Raw genomic sequence first — 16,274 nt, 5'->3', positions numbered from 1 at the left:
AGGTCACTTGCATCACCATCTTGGTTTTGGTGGGTTTAGGCCGGCTTCTTTACCACAACCTGTTTTATCAGCAAGGTCTTTATGACCTGTGTCTTCTGCCTACTTCCTGTCTCATCCTATGACTTAGAATGCCTTCACCTCCTGGCAATGCAGCGCAGTAGGTCTCAGCCTTATTTTACCCAGCCCCTGTTCAGAGCTGCTCTGGTTCAAATGCCTCTGACATGCTTACCGTTAATCCTAATGTCTAGTATTGGGAACACCTTTAATAAATATTGAGTGGAAAAAAACAAACGATTTTCTTCTGATCTCACAACATAACAACACAGAAGACTTATATTACCACGTGTATGGGGTTTTCCCAACCAACAAGAAAACAATCAGCTCTGCAGAGGACCCTCTGATGTCCTCTCATTCAATTCATTTATGGCACTACCTACCTGGAGATTAATTCACCGGGTCGTTTCATTGGTACTTCTGACTGGCTATAAATTGGAGTTCCCATGACCCCAGGCTTGGGTCTGATTAATTGGCTAGAGCAGCTCACAGAACTCAGCGAAACAAACTTACTGAGTGATTGCAAAGGATATTACAAAGGATACGGATGAAGAGATGCATAGAGAAAGGCAGGGGAGAAGAGGTGGGGCGCTTCTAAGCCCTCTCTGGGCACGCCACCCTCCAAGACCCTCCAGGTGTTCAACTATCCAGAAACTTTCTGAGCCCTGTCCTTTTGGGTTTTTATGGAGGGATCATTACATAAGCATGATTGATTAAGCCATTGGCCATTAGTGATCAACTTAACCTTCAGCCCCTGTCTCCTCCCCAGAGGTTAGGGGCAGGGGCTGAAAGTCCCAACCATCTAATCCTACCTTGGTCTTTCTGGTGACCTGCCCTACTCTGAAGCTACCAGCCAACAGTCAACCATTAGCCTACACACACACACAAAATCACTCTGGAGACTCTAAGGATTTTAGGATGCCAGGAAATGGGGTCAAAGACCAAATATATATTTTATAATATCATAGTCACCCATTCATTAAACCATCATATCTTAAAATGAATCTATCCCAGGATTACATGATTTCTTGATAACCTAAAGGCCTCTCACACATTTTCTTGCTTTCTTTATTTTTTGGAAGTAGTTATAATGGGGGAGTAGCTAGGGGGCTGGTAGCTTTATAGACTTCTCCTCCCATTAAAATGTGCTCCGGTCCCAAAAAGCTGCCTTCATTTCTGCAGGCTGCACTATTTCTTCTACCCATGCTGAAATGCACTCAACCACATACCTCCTTGCTTGCAGCTAAGCCCTGACTCCTTTTAGTTAATAACAGCTCACCCCAGCACATGACATCTGCAGAAAAGAAACCCGATCCTCATAACCAGCAGCTATGATATAGTCGCTGCATTCAGCTCTTACTGCTGTCCTTGCCCTGCACCCTCACCCTTCCCACACGGCCCCTTCTCTCTGCCCAGTCACTCATTTACATCACAATGGAGGTCCTCTCCAGAGTCCAAGTCTCACCCCTCCCTCTGCTGCTAGGACTGGACCCACCAGCACTTTCCAGCTTCCTTGCCCTTCCTTGTTTCCTTCTCTCTCTCCTCCACTACCCCCAGATTGCCCCTTACCCTTTAGGATTCCCTCGCCTATGCCTTCCTAGACTTTTCCTCCTGCTCAGGCCCTTCCCCAACTCCCAGCCCACCTCTCTCTGGGGTCTGCAGGAAAGCTTCTCCCAGGTGAGGGGAGGTAAGGCTGGGAGCTAACCCACATGCACAATTATTTTTTTTTTTTTTGAGATGAAGACTTGCTCTGTTGCCCAAGCTGGAGTGCAGTGGCACGATCTTGGCTCACTGCAACCTCTGCCTCCTGGGTTCAAGTGATTCTTCTGCCTCAGCATCCCGAGTAGCTGGGATTATAGGTGCCCACCACCATACCTGTCTAATTTTTGTATTTTTAGTAGAGACGAGGTTTCACCTGGGGTTGGCCAGGCTGGTCTCGAACTCCTGACCTCAGGTGATCCACCCGCCTCAGCCTCCCAAAGTGCTGGGATTACAGGTGTGAGCTGCGGCGCCCAGCCATAATTCTTTCTGTCCCCAGTTAATGACCTATCCATCTCTTCGACACACATTAGTCTCTTTCCCCCGCCCACTGCCCTTCAGACATTTCCCTCCAGGAAGCCAAGATCACACTCCTGAGAGGTAATCCCATTGAGACACACACACACACACACACACATACACACACGCACACAGTCTCATGGCAGCCACTCTATCTTTGTTTTTGATCACAGCGCTCCAGGGAGCCCACTCAGTGAGGGACCAAGGGTTAGGTCAAGAGGTCACTGAGAACTAATTCAATCTTCTTTTGTACAAATCCTAACTTCCAGTTTAGGTGGGGCCACCAACACATCCCACTTTACTAGGACTTTCCTGGTGATTTAGCACTGACATCCCACGTCCCAGAAATTCCCACAGTCCCAGGCAGATCTTTTCACAAAGTGGACCTTGGAGTGCAGAAAAGCTCAACGCCAAGGGAGTGTTGACGCTGGTACACGCACGTACACCCCAGTGGGTAACATCGTCCAGCTGTGATCTTATTTCCACATAAAGGGGGTCTAACACTCAGGCCCACAGACTTCAACACGTCCACAGCCCTGAACCCACTGCTCAGGCTGGGGTGCCACTGAGGCTTGAGTGCCCACATGGCAAAGCCTTCATCACACACTGGGATGGAGATGATTGCCGCTGTGCTCCAAGCTACCTAGTGTATTCCAAGGGGTTCCCTAGGATGGGGAGAAGGGATGAAAAGTTCGTAAACACCCACTGTGTAGAGTGTTTTGTGATGTTGCGGTTGGGAAAGGGTAGCTGGTAGAACCCAGGCACCATAAAATGAAATATGATGCATAAACACATGCTTATCCATTCATTCAACAAACAAGCATTGAGTCTTGGGCTGGGTACTGTGCTCGAGGCTGGGAGTACAGTGTTGGGTGAAAGACGGTCTTGCCATCTATTGAGAAGGAGCTCAAAGTAGAGAGCAGCTGTGCTACAGAGTGATTAACGCCCGCTGTAAGAAGACGCAAAAGGGGCCTCACAGACACGGGAAGGCTTCATAGCGGAAGAATGCCTTCTGAGCAGAGTCCCAGGGGCTTTGGGCCTAGAGAGGAGTGTGGGAAAACCTGGGGCCGGGTCCGAGGGAGCAAATGACAGATTTACAAACTCCAGTCTCAGAATAGACAGAGGGCAGGATTGGGGAAAGGAGGAGAGGAAGGTGGTGGTGGATGACATGAAGATACAAAGATACACAGAGTCCCAGTCATGAAGGCCTTTTCTGCCATGTTAGGACATTTGGGCTTTATTTTGGGGGCCGTAGGGTATCCTTGGGAGAACTAAGAAAAAAACCAGATAACAGGTCTATTAATTTCCCAAGGGAAGTATGATAGCAACTTAAGACTAAGACAGTGGCCGTGGAATCGCAGGGAAATGCCGGTTTTGAGGAAAAGCGACAGTGAGACAGGGCTTGGTGGCTGGTCAGAAGTAGGCTGAGGGCTGAGTGGGAATCAAAAGTTCCTGGTTAGCTTAGGTTTCGTGGGACCGGTTTCTGGCTTGATCACAGTTGTGCTATTCACTAACACTGGGATTCCAGAAGGAGGGGCACGCTGAAGGCAGATGGATCCTGGCAAGGAAGAGAGAATGAATAATTCCACTGTGGATGTGCGAGGGTGAGATGTGGCTCCTCCGAGGGAAGAGCAGTTGGGTGTTTAGGGCAGGAGCTCGGGGGAGAGGATTTGGCTGCAGATACCCATCTGAAAATCATCCCCGTGGGGATGCAGCTGAAGCCGTGCAGAAGGGGCAGAGGTCAGGGTCTCAGATGCAGCCTGAAAAGCATCCACATTTAGAGAATGAAAGAGGTAAAGGTGACAGAGAAGGAGAGGCTGGGCAACAGGAGGAAAGCCAGGCAATCATTGTATCATATAAGCCAGGGAAGCAGTGTTTCAGAAAACAAAGACTGAAAAAGAAAGAGACAGAGCCGCTGAGAGGTCAAGTTTGCTAACTATTGGGAAGGTCCATTGGATTTAGCAACATCCTGGAGGGCAGTTCTAGCGGACTGATGAGGACAGAAACCAGGGCCTCTGTGGATTGAAGAGCCAGTGAGAAATGAGCGAGCAGCAATAGTGAGTATGATGTTCTCTGTCTCTCGAGAAGTTTGGCTGTGAACAGGAGGAAAGACAGCAGTCCCTGGAGAAGAAAATGGAGTCCAGGAGCTTGCATGTTATTTTTGAACTGGGAGGCTTGTGCACGTTTAAATGCTCATGGGAGAGAATAATAGAAAACTGGAAGTGAGAAGGTTGGCGTTGACGAGAGTCACGCCATGGCTGGAAGGATTAGTCTGAGATGAAGACAGACTTCTGTTTCATGGTGACAGGCACAGAGGAGGCAGCAGTCATGTCAGTTGCAGGTTTATGAGTTCAGGGAATTGAGGGAGTTTCTTCCCAACGATTCTGCTTATCTCTGTGTTATAGAGATGAAGTTGTCTGCAAGGAGTGTGGCAGCAGAGGTGGGTACAGGGCTTGGTAAGTGGCAAATGATTGACAGAATTTGAGAAATGCAAAAGGGAGCAAGAGAAGCACAGGTCAGCTAGGAGGTTTTGATTCTTGGATCCCCATCGACATCTGGGCTCAAAAGGAGTTCCCTATCTAGTGGACAAAGGCACCACTTCAAAATACAAAGTCCACCCAGCAGGGAAAACCAATGAGGACCTGATCTGGGAAGGGGGGTCGGGCTCCGAAGGGAGAATTTGGCATGAGCAAAGCCACAGGGGAGGGAAAAGGCAAGACAGGCCCTTGAGGGTGGTCAAGGGACACCAGTAAGGTCACTCTCGAGGTCAGATGTGACCCAGAGTGTCAGTGACTGCGCATCGTGGATCAGTCAAGAAGCAGGCCTAGTCATTCTAGCCTGAAATAGTGGGAGATGACCTGGGAAGACAGGTTGGGCTTAGATTGCATCGGACCTTGGATGCCAAGTTAAATGTGTTCATTCTCTGACATGATTCATGACATGATTCTATTAAGGCAGATTCTGTTCTACTCAGTGCTATGTCTACAGGGCCCTGATGGAGACTGTGCACAGTAAATGTTCCATAAGTACTTGTGAATATTGAAAACATGCACAGGTGCTCCCAGCAGCTCACCCCTCCAGTGACTGCTCTCTACCTGTCAAAGCTAGTGCTGACACATGTACTGGGAGATGACCCCCCCCACCCGCTGCACCTGCCCCACCAGGCACATCAAGCCAGGCCCTGGCCCTGCTTTCACCTTGCTTGCCTATGGCTAGGCTGTCCAGCAGCCGCTGTGCACCCACCAAACCACAGGCAATGGAAATGCATGGTCTTGGGTTTGAATTCTTAACAGAGCATAAGACTGGTGTTGCTTTACTCAGACACAGTCAGGGAAGGCAAGAGGGAGGGAAAGGCGCTTTCTCACCATCCCTGCACTGGTGAAGCAGCCGTGGTCAGAGAGGTTGTTCCTGGCAGAGGGAAGAGTAGGTGGGAAAGTACTGAGAGGATGGCATGTGGGGCCTATAAGCCACTTGGCATCACCGGGGCCAGAAGGACAAGGAGGTTCAGGAGCAAAGCTGGAGTGACCCTGACGTGCTGGCGTCTACAGGTGGCTCTTCGGAGCCTCTTTAAGCACCCCTGGCCTTGCCAGCTGGTAATATTCACCAGGAAGGTTCACGGAGACAGAGGGGGCACAGCTGAGGGACTTAGGTGGTAGCTGGGGGCCAACACCGCAGGAGCCCTGGGCTTCTAACAAGAGGTTAATTATCTCACTGTCAGGGGCTATGGGGTCTGCAGGCTCCAGGAGAGTGGAGACATGGCCAGATGCTCAACCCAGGCTCAGTGGCTCCTGTACTAAATGGGAGCCTCTAGTTCACCGAGGAGCCTTGGAGGAGGAGGCAGGGAACTTGAGGAATCAGGGCAGAGGTGACACAGAAGTCAAAATTCCTCAGCCAGACACATCAAAGGGTACCAAGAGAGCTTTAACTCAGGACAGGTAGAGACTCGTTGGGAACGGCCACAGGCTTCCTGGCTTGTGCACACAGACTCCCATGCTGTTGAGCACACAAAAATACACCCAGGCACACACAGACAGTGCCAGGTACCCAAAGCTGCCCTCGCTGAGGGACCAGGCTAAACTCTTCGTGCCACACCAGGTCATTTCCAGCACCCAAACTCAGGAATCTGAGCTGTGCCTCCTGGTGGGACTTCCTCAATTCCAATCCTTTCTGGGTTCCGAAACCCAGAAATCTGAAATCAACCAGGTCTCCCTGCTCCACCCCTCACCCCACCACACACACACACACACATACACACACACACGTGCGACACACTCAGTACATCTAAAAGGTGAGCCATACGGCAGTAGGGGTGAGGGATAAGGCCAGAAGGGGAGGGAGCATCTTTAAAACTTGTACTGTGTTTCTTCCACCCTTCATCTTCTCCCACACCTGCCCACCTCCTGGAGGAGTCTGTGCCTTTTGTCCTAAGTTCTCCCTCTTCCCTGCCCAAAGCAGAGCCCTCCCAGGGGTGGCAGAGGCATCAGAGGGCTTTCCAGGCTGCCTGTTTCTTTCCTACGCTGTCTCGCCACCTCTGTCCTTCGTCATGCTCTTGCCCCATCCAAACTCGCAAGCTCCAGATTGCCCTTGATTTTCCATGGAAAGACAGCACTTATCACCTGCCCTCAGCCACTGTTGATGGCTGATGACACAGGAGGCGGCAGGCTGCTGGGGTGCAGGGCGGGAGACTTGGCTTCATCCTTGGTCTGATGGGAGTATTTTTGTAGCAATGCCTCTCAGCATAGAATGAGCTTCCCCCTCCACCTATGCCTCCTTCCTATTCTGTTGTGAAAGCATGACGAAAGAGGAAAGAGCACTGGGGAGGGAGCCGGGGGTGGGGGTCAGGCTTCCAGCCCAGCTCTGCCCCTGCCTTGCTGAGAGGCCTAGGACACGTCACCTACACTCTGTGGGCCTCGTGGAGCACTGAAGCATTGCTGGCCTTAACAGCTTTTCTCCATTCTGTGGTTCCATCTGTGATCTGGTGCCAACTCATTCGACTACCTGGGACGCCTGGTCCTGCCCGCTCAGGAAGGGCCTCAGGCATAGGTGGAGTAAGGAGGTGGGTACCTCTGTGATGCCCTGAAGGGGCCCCAACACCCTCTGTCTGCTTGAGGGTGCCCATTAGTGAGAGGCTCCTGTGCCCATCTCATCTCCTGGCATGAAATGGAGAGTCATGCACCTGCTGCGCTTCTTTCCATGGAAGACCCTGGTCTAGAGAGTGAAGAGGACCACAGTGTGGACCTGGGGACGGTGAAGGAAGATCAGAATTCTGGAGAGAGGGGAGCTACAAAGGATCCCACAAAGTCAGAGATCCGTTGAGAGAGTTCCCATCCAATATGGGATTGTCGGATTTGCCAAAAGCTAATCAGGTGTCAACCTGCCTAGGGAGCTCACAGCAGCTCCACTCCCCTTCTCCTTGCCCATGCATGCCATCGCTCAGTTTCCATTGATTCTTCCCTACTGAACTTGAACCTGGCCTCAGAATACCGAGTTGGTCAATGGGTAAAACCTACGTTTCAATTCCCATCCAAGGCCCTGTTGGTTCACGTTGGTTCATCACTCAGACTCAGACCTGGGATCTTTAAATTCACTTTCCAGGGGTGCCCACTTAGTCTCCACTCTGGGTGTTAAAAACCTGGCAGGCAGGGGGCCATCTGCCCAAAACTTTCTGGCCTCCAGAGTCCCATCTGCTCCTAGGTTCCAGTCTCTGTCTCTCCAGGTAAGATGGGAGGGAGTCTAGCCAGATGCCTAGCCCTCCTCGAGATTACACCCACTCCCCGGTTTCAGATCTGTATCACGGGTCGTCGCAAGAGGCTCCCTTCCTTCGGCGGTGCCTGGCTCGCTTGGGCCCTGGTGTCCAAGCCATGAATGCGGATGAGCCTGCCTTCTGCTCTCTCACGTGGGACCAGCCGCAGCACAAACAGCAGCAGGGTGAAATTTGCATGAGCTTTGCATGTAACTGTGGCTTTATTTTTGGAAGGGGGAAGGGCAGATTGGGATTGGTGGGTAATCTTGTTCCTGGGGAGAAGTGTCAATCAACGCTGCTAAGACACAAGCTGCCCACCGGGACGGAGGAAGGCTCCCCGGCAGCTGAACGCTGACAACCTGCGCACAAAAGCCCGCCCGGCAGAGTGGCTTTTGATTCCTCCAGAGCAGTGGGAAGCCGAATTGCTTCCGATTGTTCGACCCGATGGAATGACTCAGCCTGCCAGCGATTTCCCTTTCACTTTCTGCCTTTCCACGGAATCCAAGTGCACTTAACTGAGAGCTGCGTGGGCCCCTGCTCCCAACCCACCAGCAGCCTCTCTTCCCAGCACCTCAGCAACCTCAGCCCCTCCTCATGTTGCCCACGTTCCCCAACCCTCTTCCTCCTCCACTCTCGCCTCTTTTTCATTCATGCATTCACTCAGAAAATCTGTATCGAGCTTTGCTCATGTAGCCCTTCAGGCGTCTGCAAATTGAGCACGGGGAGGTTTGCAGCCTGGGCTGAGATGATTAACTAGCTCAAAGGCTCACCCCTGCCCCAGCCCTGGCCCCCCGACCCCTTTCCCCCTCATCTAGAGCAGCAAATGGGAGGAAGGGTCAAGGACAAGGAATACAAACAGGAGGAGGAATTCCAGATAAGGAAAGCTGAATCCGGCAGAGTATGTATGGGGGGAGGGGGAATGGGGAGAATCATCATAAAAGGGGAGTCAATTAGCCGTGGGCACGTGCCCCATTCAGCCCCAGAGAGACCTCTGCTGGGGAGCTGGCTGGAGGCCCGCCCACCAGTCTGGTGCAGCCTGGGCCCCCCAGCCCCAGCTGGCAGATGCCTGGGGACAGCTCTCACATCTCTGCAAGAGCAGCTGCGCTCCTGGAGGCCGAGAGGCAGGTCTGGTGAAATGGGAGTGGGGGTGGGGATGGGGGTGGGGAGTCCTTCCTAAAGGACCTGCACTTTTAACTTCAAGAAATGCGGGGATCTAATTCTAGCATCTTTCCATACTGCTCTGTAATTTCACGTGCACTTCGGTTTCAATGCATCCAACGTGTACTGTTCTCACTGGTCAAGCATTTTTATATCTGTGATTGCATTTAATCCTGTCAGTGGCTGGGTGTTGGTATCAACTGTGCTTATCTGACCCATGAGGAAATGGAGACCCTGAGAGATTGACTCGTATGCCTGATGATACGGCAGATCCGTCGGTCTGGTATCTTTTGTCTAGGGCCTAATGCGAACATGCAAGTAAAGTGTGTGCCAAGTGTGAGGTCTAGGCCGGTTGCCGTGACTCATGCCTGTAATCCCAGCACTTTGGGAGGCTGAGGCGGGTGGATCATGAGGTCAAGAGATCGAGACCATCCTGGCCAACATGGTGAAACCCCGTCTCTACTAAAAAGAAAAAAATTAGCTGGGTGTGGTGGTGCACGCATGTAGTCCCAGCTGCTTGGGAGGCTGAGGCAGGAGACTGACTTGAACCCGAGAGGCAGAGGTTGCAGTGAGCCGAGATCGCCACCACTGCACCCAGCCTGGAGACAGAGTGAGACTCCATCTCAAAAAACAAGCGAAAAACCAAGTGTGAATTCTGATGAATGATGCCTGATGGTTTCCTCCTAAGGACCTACAGCTGTGTCTGGTTCCCTGACTGCAGCACCCCGACTCCCACACCTCTCTGTTATCCAGCCCCCAACATGGAGAGCAGGTCTGCACTCTTGGGCTCTCAGCACCCTGGGGACAAAGAACCTGGAGGAAAAGAACACAAGGACAATGCTAGAAACCAGGTTACCTGACAGCCGAGACAGCATCTTCCACCAGGGCACCTGTGAGGTGAGGCAGATAAGAGAGTAACTTTTTTTTTTTTTGAGATGGAGTCTTACTTTGTTGCCCAGGCTGGAGTGCAGCGGTGCAATCTTGGCTCACTGCAACCTCTGCCTCCCAGGTTCAAGCAGTCCGCCAGCCTCAGCCTCCTGAGTGGCTGGGACTACAGGTGCGCACCACCATGCCTGGCTAATTTTTGTATTTTTAGTAGAGATATGTTGGCCAGGCTGGTCTTGAACTCCTGAGCTCAGGTGATCTGCCCCGCTTGGCATCCCAAAGTGCTGGGATTATAGGTGTGAGCCACCACGCCTCGCCCAGAGAGTAACTTTCACCTCCTTTTCTACAAACGAAAAAATTAAAAACCACTTACCTGCTAGAGGCAGAGACAAACTGGCTCTAACTCAGCAAATTCCTAAGAAAGCTGTATTTTCAGTTAAATTCGTGGTGCTTTTTAAACTCTTTTTGTTTAGGTGTACATAGCTGTCAGATCTCTCAAGCAGATCCTCCAAAACAGAAACTCTGCCTTGTATTTTTTTTTTTTTTTTTTTTGTCTTGGTCCAAAACTCTGAACAGGATTGGTTGTTGAGGAAGGGGATGGATGCACTTCCCCCTGGGTGACCAGTTGTCTCAAAGTCTAAGTGATGACTGTTCAGGTGAAAACCGGATTTGGGTTCTGGTAGTAAAGACTTAACCTTCGTTATCTACATATGTGGAGACCTCAGTTTAAGTCACATGCCCTCCCGGGACCTCAGCTTCCTTTCTGTGAACGAGGTCAGTAGTCACTGTGCCTCCTTATGAGCTGATTTTATTAAAAATATTTCTGGAGGGGCAGGCGTGGTGGCTCACACTGGTAATTCCAGCACTTTGGGTGGCCAAGGCAGGAGGATCACTTGAGCCCAGGAGTTTGAGACCAGCCTAGACAACATAGCAAGCACTGCCCTGTCTCTACACAAAATTTAAAAATTAGACAGTTATGGTGGCTTATACCTGTAGTCCTAGCTATTCGGGAGGCAGAGGCAGGAGGATCTCTTGAGCCTGGGAGGTTGAGGTTGCAGTGAGCTATGATTGCACCACTGTACTCCAGCCTGGATAACAGAGTGAGACTCTGTCTCCAAAAAAAAAAAAATTATTGAGCACCTATTGTATTCTTAGCACTGTGTTTGACCCTGTGTATGATACAAAGAAGCTTTAGCCCTATCTCTGCCTTCAAGAGGGTTTAAAGATAAGTGGGATGACAGACTTTCACCCCGGAAAAGTTAGATGATGCAAGAGCTGTCTGCAGGCTGAGGGCCAAGGGAGCTGAGCACTAAGGAGCAACTGTGGCCGAGGGAACTTCCTGCCCTCTGCCCAGCGCAGGGAGATGGGAGCCAGGCCTGAAACAGGGCTGCATTCTTTCTTGGAAAGGAAGCTGAGGTTTCATGATGAGATTCTTGTTTGTTGTTGTTTTCTCCCCAGCTTTTTTTTTTTTTTTTTGACAGAGTCTTTCTGTTGCCCAGGCTGGAGTGCAGTGGCATGATCACAGCTCACTGCAACCTCCAACTCCTAGGCTCAAGCAATCCTCCTACCTCAGCCTACCAAATAGCTGGGACTATAGGCATTGTGACACCGTGCCTGGCTCATTTTTTAAAAAAATCTTTTGTAGACATGGCAGGGAGGGTCTCACAATTTTTCCCAGGCTGGTCTCGAACTCCTGACCTCAGGCCATCCTCCTGCCTTGGCCTCCCATAGTGCTGGGATTATAGACATGAGCCACTATGCCTAGCTGAGATGCAAGTTCTTTATGAGAGGCCTTGCTCCTCTTTTTCTCTGCAGTCAACATGATGCTTGCCATGCCGCTACCCTGGGGGACAATGTGAATGAATAATAGTGAGTGTGAAGTTCTCCAGGTTGCACAGATGGAACTGAGCATGAAAATGCAAAGGCGTGGTTCCCACGGCTAAGATTAGAAATTACCCTGGGCTGGTGATGCTACCCCAGTGGGAAGGAGAGAGCTACAGGCAGAACTCTGATCCCTGCCAGGCAACCACTGGCCATTCCTGGAGACAGCTTGCTCCCTGACCTGGGACTGCAGCTGCAGCCTCCTCTGCCTTCCAGGCACTTGAACCCACAGGGTGACTGTCTCTGATTGGAGCAGCATGGTGAGCCCAACAGGCTGGACTCCCATTTGTATCAGACAACCTGACACACACACATACACACCCCACACCTCCGCTTTCCACATGTGCCCAGGTAGATCAGGGGCTGCTCTTTCTCCCCTCTCCCTCTTCCCCTCAGCTGGAAATGAAACCCAGTTGGCCCTGTCCTGTTAGTCAAATAGACAGAATACGGGGTTGGAGCCTGGAATTTGTGATATGAGCTTGGCAAATCCCCTTTCCGCTCTGGCCTCAGGGTGTAGTGAAGCATTTGGGGCAGAGGACAGCCGAGGTCCTGCCTGGCTGGTTGTGCCTCGGGTTCCAGGCTGCCGCAGAGCAGGGGGCTCCTCTGTACCGGCAGCAGTCAACTCCTCTGCTCACCACACCTGGTCACAGGGCTCCTCCCTGGGCCTCAATTCTGCCAGTGCCACTCTTCTGAGTAACAGCAACTTCCCCTCTCCTCCCCTAGGGTAACACAGCCAAGTGTGACTCAGGGGCTCTGTCTCACTGCTGCTGCCTTCCTTTGATGTCTTGGCTAATAGCAGTCCTAGATGTCACCTCAACTGGACAATTTAGGGAAGGTGGCTTTGAAAACTGATAGCTTCTGAGACCCCAATAAAATAAATCTTAGTAAAGCTTTCACATGTGGAAAAATAATCATATGTAAGAGAGTTTTTGCAACAGAATGGAAACATCTAAATAGGGAATAGTGAAAGAAATGAGGTGGAATATTACACAGCGGGTAAATGAGAAGATCTAGCTCTACATGCTGTCAACATGAATGGATCCCAAGTATCAAATAAAAGGTCGAGTAAAACAATCAAGGTTGCAGAATGATATATATGACACGATACCATTTATGTAAAGTGAAAAACATACAGTATCATAGACATTAAAATATGTTTAATGCTCCAAAAATGTTCCCACTCAAATCATGAGAATTTTCCCCCTAGGGAGAGAGATTACCGTTAGGAGTGGGGAGGAGGAATAGGAAATGGGGACTCCAACTCCGAGATGTTTGTTTCATTTCTGAAACAAATATGGCAACATTTTAACAATTGTCGATTCTGCACGGGGGTACTGGGTTATTTTTGTACATATTTCCATATCTTAAAAATTTGTTAAACACAAGGAAAAGGAAGCTGCCGTGTGGGATGTCCGATGAGCATCGGGCGAGCCTTCGGGAGACACTGTTCCCTGAGCGCTGCTTGCTAGTCCAGAGGGCCTGCCCATCTGACCGCCCAGACCCCTTCTTCCACCTCGTACCCCACTTTGAGTGGTCTAAGGTCCGCCCACATCTTGGGGATTGGACTGGCTGCAGGCTGGAGTCTGTGGAGGGATGGGGCTGCCTTGAGAGGATGCAACACATTTGCTTTGATTTCACTTCCAATGGTCTCTCCAGTTCCTAAAGGGAAGCAGGGAGTCCTTAAAGTGAAGTCAGTAATCCAAGACCACGTTATTTGTTCCTCTCCACAGTTCCAAAGTTCATGTTCTATCCCCCAGAGCAGGATGTATTAATATTTTTAAACTAGGTCAGTCAAGGGCATTAGGGGTCAGGGAACCCTTAGAAGTCAGAGCCAAAATGTTGGAGGCGGGTGCATTTTTCTAAAGAGGGGGTTGACAGCTCTCATTAAATTCTTAAGAGGTCTCAAAAAAAAAAAAAAAGACTGAAATGAATCCAGACCCTTGTGCTGTGGTTGGAAGCTGAGCCCAGAGGGGGCTGGAAGCTGGAAGCTCTGCACCAGTGAAGGGAAGACCCACGTCTCCCTGCCCAGTCTCCACCTGCTTCCAGGTTCAACGTGGTCATGGTACAGGCAGTGGCACTAAGACCTCTATGGCCAGGCCAGCTTCTGCCCCGGGAGTCCAGCCCCGCAGTGCTTCCCAAATCAACAGAGCATCTCAGCGAGCTCTCCTGGGAGGTAATAATGAGAAAGAATATTAACAATGACCAGCACTGGGGACTTTTCAAAATGCTTTCTAAGCTCCTACTTCCTTTCCTCTCCCTACCGAAGTCATGTGGCAGAGCCCGTGTGGTTACCTTCATATTATAAGTGAGGAAACTGAGGCATAGAGAGGTTACATAGCATGCCCACGGTCACACTGAATCAGTGACTCAGCTGGGGTTTTAAACTCATGTTTTCCTTCTCTTCCCCGCAAATCAAGTTTCTTAACCACAGAACCATTGACATTTTGGATGAAATCATTCTTTGTCTTGGGGCTATCGTGTGCATTCATTGTAGGATGTTTGACAGCATCGCCGGCCTCTACTCACTGAGTAACAGTAGCACCGCCATCATGACCAGCAGAAATGTCTTGTCTCCAGGTCCTGCCAAACTACCCCCATTTGAGAACTGCTGCTCTGACACCGAGCCCAAGTTCATCCAGACCTCAGTGCCTTTGCACCTGCTGTTCCCGATGAGCGAATCATTTTACAAAACCACTTTATCAGGCTGGCTCTTCTCGAATGTCATCTTCTCGGAGGCTTTCCTGGCCACTCCATCTAAAGTAGCAGACACACATGCACATATATACACACACACGTTCACACATGCACACAGACGTGCACACATGTACACACACTCACACACCTGTCCTCCCTGTCTCTTTGGCTTTTGTTTTATCTACCATTCGGTAACTATTCTGCTTCCTTCTCCCCTCCCCTCTTCCTCACCTGATCCTGTACATTTTGCATAGTACTTAGCCCATATCAGATGCTGAATAAATATTTGTTGGATAAATGACCAAATGTACCCCCACAGTGCAGCCCCATCAGCTCAGTCCTACCAACAGCCTACGTGGCACAGCAGTTATTGAGGACACACTTGGCTGGGTGGGCTTGGGGAGTGGCCAGCACAACACTTGCATTGTTGTGGGCCTGCAAAGGGCAAAAGTGTTCGAGGGAATGGATGGGGTAAAGAGGGGAGAAGTGCAGACTGCAGAGATACCAGAAGCACAGCACAGCCGTGGGCTCACCGCTGAGTGCTGGCAGCCTTTCCCCTGCTCCTTACAGCTTAGGGGAGGAGGTGTAGGACGGAGAGGGGGAGAAGGAGGGAAGGATGTCAGGGAGCAGGAGGGGAAATAACAGAAGCTGAGTGGGAGGCAGGAGGCGGGGTGGCTGGAGGCTGAGCATCTCCGGCTTGGGGAGTGACCTCTTCACACTGCATGGCGGCAGAGGAGGAGGAGGGCTTGTGTGATTCCTCCACTCCCCTTCCCAGCCAGAACCCTGGACTTGGCGTGGGCCAAGGCATAGCTGCTTCAACTCATGGGAAGGGAGACTGTTGGTTTGGGATGGGAGGATGAGTCAGGTTAGTTCACACCTCTCTACATCCAGAAAGACACTTTGTAACTCCATGCCTCTGTCTCCACATTCCAGAAAGGGACCTTCCGGGGCAGCTGTCACTTTGCCTTGAGCCTTGGTTTCTTTTGGGAAGGAAAATGCAGAATGGGGTTGGGGACGGGGCAGCTCAGGTGCTCACACTACTTTTGAGTAGAAGCCGCTCAAAAGTGAGGGCTTCCCATAATATCTGGGGCCCCTCCCCGGTCTGGTGGAGCAGCCACCCATAGTGAGGTGGGCTAGCAGAGGGGAGATCGTGTCAGGAGGGGTGTGAGGGCTGGGACTGGTCCTGGGGCTGGATTCTGAGAAGGGTAGGCTGGATGGTGCCTTTCCACCAGCTGCTTTGGGTTCCTCTTCTCTTTTTCTCTCTTCTCCTAAGGTCTAAAGTCCAACTCTAGCTGGATTCCTTCCGTAGGAACTCACGTAGCAGGTCACCATGCCATGTGGAGTGTGAGGCTCTGTCGTTCCTTTGCCTTCTCTCCATCCTTCCCTCTTCCTGTCCCCTTCCTGAATCCCCAACATCTATGTGATGTCTTGTTTTCACCCCAAGTAGGTACTCCCAGTCAATGGGAATTTGTTTCCCAGAAATAAAAATGTGTCTGTTGACCCTGTTCTTATGCAGGGCAGAGATAGCAAGGTGGATGGGGGCAGGTGAGAAGATGGATTCGGGAACCAGGATGGAACACAGCTGAGTTTTGTGTAATGCTGTCTCCAAGTTGACAGTGAAACAAGTCTAGACGCTTAACGGTGATTAGCTTAGCTTCAAGTGGATCCCAAAGTCGCCTCAAACTTCAAAGCTCCTCTGTGTGTCGAGAGCTGGGGAGTGGCGAGCTGGGTGGGTGTCTGGGCTGAGGGACAGAAATGCTCTCAGGCGGCCTGGAGGTGGCCATTCTTCAGCCACCCCTCT

The 16,274-nt window shown here is 50.9% G+C and overlaps 1 protein-coding gene across 2 annotated transcripts in view; it reads left to right on the top strand.

Annotated features, from left to right (window-relative positions):
- LZTS1 (leucine zipper tumor suppressor 1) overlaps positions 1-16,274 on the top strand; it is a 57,505-nt gene that overhangs the window by 26,864 nt on the left and 14,367 nt on the right. The window contains exon 1 of one of the 2 annotated variants that reach the window (XM_026453903.2): positions 3,639-4,169. The exons of the other annotated variant lie outside the window; for it this stretch is intronic. The gene's annotated coding sequence lies outside the window, so the exon portion shown is untranslated. Of the gene's footprint in view, positions 1-3,638; positions 4,170-16,274 lie in introns of those variants that run through there. 2 annotated transcript variants of the gene reach the window in all.

The sequence above is a fragment of the Piliocolobus tephrosceles genome, chromosome 7 (genome assembly GCF_002776525.5).
Source record: "Piliocolobus tephrosceles isolate RC106 chromosome 7, ASM277652v3, whole genome shotgun sequence".
In the NCBI taxonomy this organism is placed as follows: domain Eukaryota; kingdom Metazoa; phylum Chordata; class Mammalia; order Primates; family Cercopithecidae; genus Piliocolobus; species Piliocolobus tephrosceles.
The sequence above is the reverse complement of the archived record's forward strand: the minus strand, read 5'-3'. Positions and strand labels throughout refer to the sequence as shown.